The sequence below is a fragment of the Lactuca serriola genome, chromosome 5, assembly GCF_051521515.1.
Source record: "Lactuca serriola cultivar US96UC23 chromosome 5, Lser_US96UC23_V15, whole genome shotgun sequence".
NCBI lineage: Eukaryota > Viridiplantae > Streptophyta > Magnoliopsida > Asterales > Asteraceae > Lactuca > Lactuca serriola.
Genome location: NC_136412.1, coordinates 148,436,081 through 148,446,670, shown reverse-complemented (window position 1 = coordinate 148,446,670; position 10,590 = coordinate 148,436,081).

The following is a 10,590-nucleotide window of genomic DNA, read 5'->3' as shown; positions in this document are numbered from 1 at the left end:
CCATTGTAGATATTGTATAGACATGAGACATGGATTATAATCATTCTCTCCGATACAATTGAACACATCAACTTAGTCCCGGCTTGGCCAAGCGCTTAGGGTGTCATCACTAAATCCTCGAGGGGCCTACATATATCGCTTTTATCCCACTTTGGGTGAAAGGAACAGATACGACTCAATGCTCGCTTGTACTCATTCACCAAATCACACACAACAATACGTTTCATAACACCAAGTTACTTGTGTGTTTACATATTATCAATGTGTAACCGACTCGCAAGATACAACTCACACATCTCGGTTTCAAGAATATAAGATATTATCGTCTCACCAATCACTCGTGATAAAATCCATGAAGTTATCCAAGTGAGTGTAGGTTTAATCCAGTACTCTAATCTTATAGTAGCACTCATGAACTCTATAGCAAACTTGTTCTATGATTAAACGCTTTAGTCAATCTACAGACATATTCATGACAGTCTTCTTTCATTCCTACTTCCAAAGAATGAGCAACTGTCGAAGGTTTGAATAATCTTATTATTCGGGAAGTCAAAATATGCAAAGTGAAACACAAGAGTAAAACTAATCCTATATGGCCCCAAACTTTTGAGTATAAGTAAAACACCTTTTATTTAATCACCATATTGATTACTCATTATTTGTTGTTTCGGGTAATTAACTTCTTGCTTGAATTATAACAACAATTGTCCCATGCTCTTAGCATGCACACTATGTTTACCTATGGTCCTTACTTTGTGAAATAGTGTAATTGAATAACATTTTCACTCACACTCATTTCATAATTACCAATCCTTACCTCAAGTGTGAGAATACCAAATTCTTGCCACTTATAGAATATGTCAGATTCTAACATTTTATGCAACGACCCTTTTGTAATATCATAGCGCCAAAGTCACCAAGACTTTGCCAATGAAATTACAAAATGCTCTATTGGAGATTGTTACAAGACAGTTCCATAGTCATGAAGTCTCACATTCAAAGTACATTCCTTTGAACATCCTTCTTGGATAAAAGTTTCTAATCTAGACATTGATTCTCAACGTCCAACTCCTAATAAGGAAACATTTCCATATTTTCCATATGAAAACTAATTCTAAATAGATTTTTATCTACTCATAATACATGCAATATGGTCCATACATTAGAATACTTCCAACTGCCCACAAGGGACCAATCTTTGGCGAACTTTAGATTGTCCTTTGTAGTTGTTTAATTATTTTAGTCAAATCCGGTTCTCTTCCCTTTTTCCTTCTAAATGCCCTAGGCATTTGAAAAATTTTAGAATGGTCGAATATTACAGCATATGCAATCGATCCTATACCGGTAACGTTTGGGATACGACTCATAATGAAGAACATGATACTTTACCAGTTTCTTCCTATAATATTGCCATAATATTTCTATTTGCCATGTTCTCAAAATTCGAACTATGAAGAGGGATGCCGTAATCATAATCAAAATTTGAGAATGCAAATAATAAATATATCCTTGACTAAATTCAATTCAAATTTCTCGATCTAAGCTCTTAGATTGAAAATGAAGTATAATATCATCTCCCTTAATTATAGCAAAAACAACTTTTCAACCCCTACAACTTTGCAAAGTGAAACTTTTTTTCTATAATTAATATTGCCAACTTGCAATAATCAAGCTCCCACTAACATGATGATTATATCCATTCCAGTATAACATTTATACTCCCACTAGCATTGACACATATTTAGAAAACAAGTGGACTTCTAAAAGACAACACTTGTTGTCTTCCAAAGTTCATATTTCCAATACGATGTACTTCAATAAGCCTTTATCTAAGCTTCTAAAACTCACACACCTTTCCTTGGACAGCTCACATGTGTGTCTAAACTAAATCATAACTTATATTAGTAAGTCCCAAATGTTCAGACTAATTGCCAAATCTCACAGATCGAACTATGAAGAGGGATGTAGTAATCATAATCGAATTTGAGAATGCAATCTACATAACTGCTATCTTCTTAAAATCTCTCTTAGTGAAAGCTTCCTCATAATCATTTTCATGAAAGAGAGAAACCTTATGGAACTTATATTTTATGGTGCATGTGTTCCTATCCATGTGAATTTGTCATAACCATAATCATCAGATAATGTTTGTGACACATCCAAACTCTTATGGACAGAACTTGTTCATTCTTAATTTCTTGCCATCAACGGTCCTACCATTGCTTCCAAGTTATTTAGCAGCTCACCTATGCCAGTCAATGTACTTTCATTGAACAAGATGCTTGCCTTATGCAGTCTATTGAGAACTCGTAGAACTCATAATCACTCAACTGGGTTGCCACAGAAACAAGAATATGTCAACATGATAGGTTACAATCCTCAAGTCGTGTGCTAGTGTTTAATAGGTTTACTTCTTGATTTGCTCTTGAAACTTTTCAAGATCTTTAGACTCCCACTGACCTCTTGACATATTAGATTTTCTTATCAAGAAACATTTCTTGACAAAAAACAAATATCCAAAAGTCAATGTGTTTCTATGTCAAGACAAAACTACGCGCACTTTGGTACTAGTTGGTCTTTGTCTTATTCAAGACGTCATAACTTACCAAAATGTGCAAGTGTAAGAACATTCCTACTTATAATTATTCCACTCAAGTTATAATCTTGGAGTATGACTCTAAGACTTGATTCTGGAATGAAGTACGATTCATCTTATTTACTTAACCATTTCAACAATTCTCCATTCCTCTTCTTAGCCAAACTAGTGAACTAAGGTATCCTTAGAGGATAAATTGTAATATGGTTCTTACGATTACCAAGACGATCACAAAAACACGATATAAATGTACTCTCCCTTCTTCTTAGATTGGAGAAACCTTTTATCTTTCTGCCTTCATTGATTCTACTCATTCGTTCTGCCGTTCATTGAAACTTTTCCATGATTCAGCACTACACTTAATCTTGTAAGTATAACCACATTTACTAGACCTTTAGTAAATCATGATGAACAATGTTATTATTATTTATGATGGACTTGACTAGTGCATAACATTGTGTACTAGTTCCTTTAGTCCTTCACTTGACTCACATACTTATGTGAACAAGGAATTAATTTTAATTACTTAAGTACCAAGATTTCCATACATCATACAATACAAGTTGTATGATTCCAAGTTTCTGTCCAACTGAAACTTGGGCGATGGAAATCTTTCCTCACTTAGAAAATTATGACATTACCATAAATAATATAACTAAGAATCACATCCATTTCAACATTACTAATAATAGAAATACACAAACATCAATTTCTCATACATGTCATTGCAAGGATAAATAAATAAAACAAAATCAAATTTTTTTTATTGCGGAAAAATTTGTCCTTACAACACAACTAATTGAAAAACTATGCTATTACATTTCTTAGCAATTTATCCTAACTCTAAATTAGTAGCAAAAAAATCCGATCATTGAATCCATGCAATTGGAATCCATTTCTTTACGATCAGATTCAACACGCTTCTTTCTTTAAGCTTCCTTTCTTTTCTTCGATTCTACAAACATCAAAAATGTAATCTTATCACATAATGTATCAAGAATCAAAATTAGGAACTTATAGAGTTAGTTAATGGATTTTACCTGAAGCAGAGCCATACGTCTTGACTCTCCCATCTCTTAGATCTCTTAGGTAGACAGGATAGCTTCGACTCCAATGCCCCTTCTCTTGGCAATAAAAGCAAATTGACACTTTTGGAACAGCACACGGAACTACTTCAGACTTTGCCTTTCTCTTATGATCAAACTTTTCGACCATGGCATGTATTTCGTTACCATTGCCTATGTCCATAGAGGTTTGGAAGGCACATCCACCAATCAACTTTGCCTCTCCAGTGCGCCAAATCATTGATGATTCAGCAGCAACAAGCAAATAGAAGATCGATGAGTGTACGTCGTGGTCTATCATATAGTACTCTCTTATGAACTCACTATATGATTCAGGAAGCGATTGAAGAACCCAGTCAACAGCCAGCTTCTGACAGATAATGACTCCCAACATTCTTAACCTATCAATGTGTGACTTCATCTCTAAGACGTGTGCACACACTGACTTTCCTTCTTCATGTTTACTTGCCAAAAGGGCTTGAGTGAGCTTAAACTTTTCAAGCCTTTGAACTTGTGGAATAAGGATAACAACGAGAGGAGTTGGAGGAAGTGAAACATGATCTCGTGTTCCTCGATCGAATCGTGGAATATCATCTTCATGTGGAAAGCTTGTTCCACGGGATTTAGGAAGACCATAGTTATCATACTTTGACATCTACAAAACGGGAGAAAAACCAAGTTAGGTGATTGATTGATTGAGTCCTTAATAAATCACTTAAATGAGATATTAAGGCTAGGACACAACACAATACTCTACAACTTAGGAGAGGGATGTCGTAACCCAATTTGTAGAACATTTGAAGGTAAGTGAATGACAATTTACTAATTTTCCACCATGAAAAATGAAAAGGAGATTAGGTTTTAAATGTATTGAAAACTCCTAGATCTTCTGAGATTCATTGAACTTTTCAATGGCATGTTTAAATCTAGATATGCCCCTCGATTTGTGACTAGGATGCCGAGGATCACAAAACAGGGTGTGAATAACCATATAAACTTACATGGTGCCCCCAATGTTACAGTCACCTAATCGACATGTCGGTTAGCAACACATGCTCCATAGATCTATGACTAACATCGAGTCACCCTTTTCCACCTTTTCTTAGAGCCCATTTAGTGTGCCGGTCAACCACACACGCACCACTAACGTCTTCGCAAGGCTACAAAGTGTAATTTCATGGAATTGCACTAAATTCAATTTTGCCTAAAGTAACTAAGATTGGGAATTTTGTAAACATTTAGTTACTTTATAATTGATTATACTTTTAATGGAAAGGGTTTGCCCTATCCTACCCGTTCGGCTAACCACCCTCCACCAATCATGGAAGCGGTGGGTGAGAGTGGACACCCACTAAACGACCATTTTATAGGCCATAACCTTATACCCCCCCCCCCTTATAGATCGGCTTCGTAGATGAGGCCTACTAACGGTGAGACTAGCATTCTAAGTGATACATATATACATATTAAACTTTTAATGCTATATATAGTATAAGGGTGCATTTTACACTTGTAAAATACTATGTGGTCTAATTTAATAAATTACACTTTTAATTTAATTAAATATAAACCATATCACTATGAATTTATTAACTTTCTTTTAATTATACACTTAATTAATTTAATAAAACTATAAGGGTGTAATTTGAACTTTTAAAAAAAAACTAGGGTTTTAATCAAATTTAAAATTTCTAAAATTTAATACATTTTAATTTAAAATTTTAAATATTAAAACTTTGATTTAATAATTATCTCAAAATTAAGCAATTAATTTGAATTATCAAATCTTGAACGATTATCTATTAAATTAAACAATCAATTTAACCTAATCCCTTAAATCCCCTAAAATTCGAAAATATGGGATGGGATAATTCAAAATCTTTAATTACCAAATTAAACTATTAAAGAGATAATCAAAAGATATGTCAATATCCAATTCCCTAATATTTAGGAATCTTATCTTCAGGAAGGAGGCAAAATTCGAAACCCTAGGGTTGGATAACCCTAGAATTCGAAAACTTGGAGGCTAAGGAAAGGGTTTGGGAAACCCTATCAAATTTCGGAATCTAGGGTTTAAGAATCGTAATTTCAAAAATCATGCCTCTAGGGTTTATTGGCTATAAACCCTAATGTGTTAAATTCTGACATTTGTATAAAGCTAATTGAAAACAAAACCAAACGCTCTGATACCATTGATAGGTTTAATACAAACAATCCTATGTGTGCATGCACCCTAGATACAGATCTATGTTTTCACAATTAGTTATATAACATTATGAAAACAAAAGAAACCTAACATGCTCCTAGGTAATTTCAAGAACATAAAGGAGAATGGAATACATACCTCTTGTTGTTATGTTGTAATAACAACTTGTATCTTGAATCTTCTTGTCTTTGAACGCAAGTATCACAAACGTAGTACCTCTAATGGCTCACAAACACCAGGAGCAAATGGAAAGGAAAGAGATGGAGAGAGGGGAGGTATGAAATTCGGCTCGAGGAACCCTAGGTATCAAGTGGCCGACTTTCTTATGGCAAGGGGTCTTTATATAGGTGTAGGAATTAGCTTTTCAGTTCTTATCCTTATCTGATTGCTTAGCCACCAAGCAACACAAACGATAACCCTATAAACCTTATCATGGACGAATTCTAAGGCCTTATCGCCTTGAATTTGTCCATCCTATCATATACGGCATCCTTTGCCCTACTTTGCAACTATCATATAATTACAGTTCAGTCCTCCTAGTTCAATTAACTTCTTTTGATCACTAAATTAATTCTTAATTAATTCTTGACCAATGTTAACTAAATAAATATGATTTCTCTTTTAATATATTATTCTTATAATATATTAATAAACCATAATAACCTCTTTCTCTATTATATCTCCAGTCAAGTTGCTTTAGTGAAGGCAACCCAAAAGGACCATGCACAACCGGGTCAAGTACTTACCAAATATGGTTACAGGCTTAGACACTAATCCAATAAAAGGATGGTAGGTTACCTTCCTGTAGGTTGTAGCGGCGACGTACAGAGGGTGGTGGTAAAAAATGGTTGCCTGAGACTCAAGAGATAAAAGGGAAGAGACATTGGAGATGTGGTTTAATGACGACTGCTGAGGAGATTAGGGTTTTCAACATGTACAAGGTAAGATTGTAAGTTACAATTGGACGCGTGTGTATATTTTGGTTAAGGTGACATCATCAAACAGATCTAAGGGTAGAAAAGTTAGGATTAAAATTCAATCAAGGATTTTATTGCTTCTTTGGTGAATTAAAGGTTCCCTTTTAATAATACTTAGAGATTTTAATTATAGTATATTAATTGAGGAATCACATTATTTAATTAGTATTCATCAAGAATTAATTTGATATTAATTTAGTGATCAAAAGAAACTAATTAAAGATACAGGGACTGATTAAGTAAATGAGTAATGCTTCTAATTGGACTCATGAATCATATTGATTAAAGTTGGACTAAACCTATGTGAAAGTCCAAGAAGGTTTAGCCTAAAAGACTAAGAAATATGCAGAGTCATTAGGGTTTCATGATTGTAATCCTAAGCTATAAAAAAGTCCTTAACCCCTAAAATCGGACTCATGCACATGATAGTGGTGGCTAGCCGATTTTGATCTCCCAACCTGTCTCTCAAGTCCATTCTCTTGTTCTTGGTTTGCTATAAGACATTTGAGGCATCACACTTGAGGTGCTAAGCTCCTAAAGGTCAAATACAAGCAAGCTACTACACAATGTAGTCTTATAAATGTTTTTATGATTTAAATGTTACCTTGCATGCTAGTTTAGGCTTTATACTTTGGAAAAACAATGTTGCATGTATAATTAGATAAAACTTAGATCTAAAGCATTAGGGTTGTTTGTGCACCATAGGAATGTTAAAGTACATAAAACCCATCAGTGGTATCAGAGCCTAGGGTGTTTTCTATTATACTGATGCAAATGTGTGATTTTCAAAGTTGGAAAAATAAGTTTTCTGGCCACTGACTGATGAACTCGGTGAGTCCATATATGGACTCGACGAGTTGGATGAGTTTTGCCATGAACTCGACGAATCCAAAGCCTGGCTCGATGAGTTGGCTCATCTAGTCGCATATTTTTCGAGTTTTTGACCTGATTTGGATTAGGATCACTACCACAAACTGATTTGGTTGATAAATTTTGATTTTACTAAGATGGTAATGTTTATCCTCATCCAAAACATGAAGTTTGTCAAATTTTAAGATAATTAATTAATTTTGTGAAAAACTAGTTATTTGTAAACTTTGAAGTTATTATGTGGTATGAATCAAACTAGGTCAAATCTGTAAATGATTAATTATATGTTAATTGGATTAGTTAATTTGATCTATATGTGTTCTTTAAAAGTTCCATAAATTTTCCTCAAGTTATGGAATATGAAAAGTCATTATTTATGAAACTATTAAGTCGTGTAAGTTATAGAATTCAAGAGTATGGAAACGTTTCATAATTTGTCCTCATGTTTGGAATTTGAAAGGTCTTATTCATGGAACATAAAAGTTCATTAGTTATGAATTTCAAAAGTCTAGACTAGTTACAAAACTAGCCCTCATGTTTTGGAACTTGAAAAGTTACATTATTGAAACTTTAATTTCAAGCCCTAGAATTTTAAAAGTTTAAAATTCAACCCTTATACTATTATAATACTAAATTTTAATACTTATATATATGTATAAGGCAGGTCAGACTTATCGTTAGTAGGCCTCATTCACGAAGCCGGTCTATAAGGGGGTATAAGGTTACCGCCTATAAAATGGTGGTTTAATGGGCGTCCACTCTCACCCACCACTTCCTTGACTGGTGGAGGGTCGTTAGCTGAACAAGTAGGATAGGACACTAATTCTCATTAATAAGTATAATGATAATTATTAAAGTAACTAAACTTCTATAAATTCCCATTATTATTTACTTTAGGAAAAATGTGAAAATGGTGTTATTCCATGAAATTGCACTTTACACCTTGTTAAGTCATTAGTGGAGCGTGTGTGGTTAACCGGCACACTAATTTGGGACTGAGAATGTGTGGAAAAGGGTAGCTTGATGTTAATCATGGATCAATGGAGCGTGTGTAGTTAACCGACACATTGATTGGGTGATTTGTAACATTAAGTGTACCAAGCTAATTTGCATGGTTATTCACACCTTGTTTGTGATCCTCGGCATCCTAGTCACAAACTTGAAGGGCATAATTGAGATTTGAACATGTCATTGAAAAGTTCAATGAATCTTAAAAGAATCTAGGAATGTCAATCTAATTAAAACTTAATAATCAATTTTGTTTTTCATGGTGGAAATTGGTAAATCGTCATTTACCTATCTTCAAATATTTTGCAATTAGATTACGACATCCCTCTCCGAATTGTAAAATATTGTGTTGGGTCCTAGCCTTAATATTTCACTTTGGGTCTTATATTAAGGATTATTATCTAATCTAAACTTTTTCTTTCTTTTCAGATGTCTTCCAACATTGCTTCAAACCCAAACCCTTTAGGCTCTTTCTCCCTCATGAACTTATGTGGGAGGGTTATATTTGATGGATCGAACTTCAATGATTGGATTCGAAACATCTGAATGGCCATTCGCTACAAGGACAAAGAATATGTCCTAGATAAAGAGCTTAAGGAGATGGATGAATCTACTGCTACTCCTGAACAGATTGTTGAATACAAGGCCCATGAGAGGGACGCGACCAAATTGTCGTGTATTATGATTGCTACCATGACTGTTGAGCTTCAGAAGTCCTATGAGGACTTTTGGCCTTATGAAATGCACCAAGACTTGATGGAAAGGTACCATCAAAGTGCAAGGTAGGAAAGGTATGAAATCATATCCTCCATGATTACTACCAAAATGAAGGATGAAGAGTCCATCATAGCCCACTTGCAAAAGATGGAAAGGTTTGTGGACCGCTTGCTGAAGTTGAATGTCAACTTCGATGAACAGTTGGCCATAGATATTATTCTACACTGTTTACCTCCTTGTTATGATCAGTTTCGTATGACCTAACATATGAACAAGGAGGAGGTCACTCTTAGCAAGCTTCAATGCCTTGTAAGGACTACTGAAAGTAGTCTTAAGGGAAAATTTGGTGTACCTAATCCTACCACTACTGCCCCTGTCTTGGCAATTGTATAAGGGAAGGGAAAGAAGAGGAAATCTTCCTTAAAGAGCCACAAGTAAAGTCCCATAATGGATCCTATTCTAGTGGGACCAAAGTTGGTTCTGCTAAACCTTCTCCCAATCCAAAGGAAGCCAAGTGCTTTCATTGTCATGAAAAAGGGCATTGGAAGTGAAGCTCCCCCAAATACTCGCGGGACATAAAGGATGGGAAGATCAAACCCTCCTTTGCAGGTATTTATACAATTCAATCTAATAACTCATCTCATGCTAATTCTTGGGTCCTTGATACAGGATGTGGTTTTCACATTTGTTCTAATTTACAGGGTCAAAAAGAAAGTAGGGATGTGGAGCACGGGAAGATGAACTTGATCATGGGGAATAGGAAAAAGTCGCTTGTCACGAAGATTGGAGTTTATTCTTTATTACTTAGTAATGGTTTAAAATTATATTTGAATAATTATTGCTACTCGTCTGACATGGCGAGGAATATTATTTCCTTTCACAGTTTGTATGAACAAGGTTTTACCTTTTCTTTTAATATGAAATTAGTAGTTTTAATGCTTATTTTAATGATGTAATTTATTTTGAAGCATTGCCTTGTAATGGTATCTATGAAACTGTGATGGTTGTAGATAACTTAGGAAATAACATGTTGCATATTGATTCGTCCAATGGTTTGGACAAAGCATCCTTATAACATTATCATCTTGGACATGTCAACAAGAAGCGCATAGCCCAACTCCAAAAGGATGGAGTTTTGGAGTCATTTCACTT